This window comes from Nilaparvata lugens, chromosome 1 (genome assembly GCF_014356525.2).
Source record: "Nilaparvata lugens isolate BPH chromosome 1, ASM1435652v1, whole genome shotgun sequence".
Taxonomy (NCBI): domain Eukaryota; kingdom Metazoa; phylum Arthropoda; class Insecta; order Hemiptera; family Delphacidae; genus Nilaparvata; species Nilaparvata lugens.
Window position 1 is genome coordinate 31,020,602 of NC_052504.1, and position 1,141 is coordinate 31,021,742.

Genomic DNA, 1,141 nt, shown 5'->3' on the forward strand with positions numbered 1-1,141 from the left:
AAAAAAAAATGTCACTGACCGAGAGGTTCGAACCTAGATCATGTTTGTAATTCACTGAGCTTTGAGGTATTACGCCTTTACGCTCTCGGCCATTGCATATTCTTGATCGAAGAGGCCTGTAAGTCAGGTAACGATAATATAGTGTATAGCGGCAAACTTAAAGCCGGTTTGCCGGCATTTTCACAACAAAATATTGCTCTGAAAATAGTTAAATCATAGAGAAAACATTCGAAGATTCAATCTTGAGTGGGCCTAATGTTTTCTCTATATGGTTTGATATTGAAGAAAAATTATCTAAAAGTTTTAATAATGAATTACAGAAAAATTACTAGGAATTTTCCAGTCAAGGCTGAGTTTCACCAGTAGGCTTACCTTAAACTTTAAATCACTGCTGTATTTTCCTATTATTATTGTTGATTGTATTGCATTAAGAAGTGGAATTCGATAATAAAAAAGAAACAATTATTACTCTACCTCACTTTTAAATATTGATACAATTATTGTACTTTGATTTCAAATTCGATTCTTCACTTTTAAATACTTGCGATACGTACCTTTCTGACATTGGACAATGCAGCCAACATTATATTGTTGAGGCTATGGAGATATCATGGTACTCTATTGTTTGATATCAAAAACACAATAATAAATATTAAATTATGAAACAGTAATTCATAAAATATATTATAGACATGATACCGCGATTCACGATACATAATTATATAGATTATTACAGTCGTTATGAGATTATCTCTATGATTTTTGTGAGATCGGACACGATCAGCTGTTATTCAAGGTCATTTTACAGCCCTAGGGCCGTAAAGTTTTACCGGCCTGGTCGGAAAACAATCACTTTCGGCCTCCATATGACGCACGTAAACCAGCTCATTACATCCAAGTGTGGCGAAAAATTAATTTTGACCACTTGCTTCAAAAACAATAATTATGGTAAATTGTTGTTTTTGAATTAAATGTGTTTTTCAAGTTGTATCGATTAGTTGAAGCCGATAACTTCAGTTTAATTCATGAAACTCAATAAATCGTAATAGTCAGTAAATCTAATAAGTTTCGAAATGTAACGTACAGAAGAAGGAGGGAGAGAGAGAGAGAGAGAAATGAATGAATTATTGTCCTGATCATT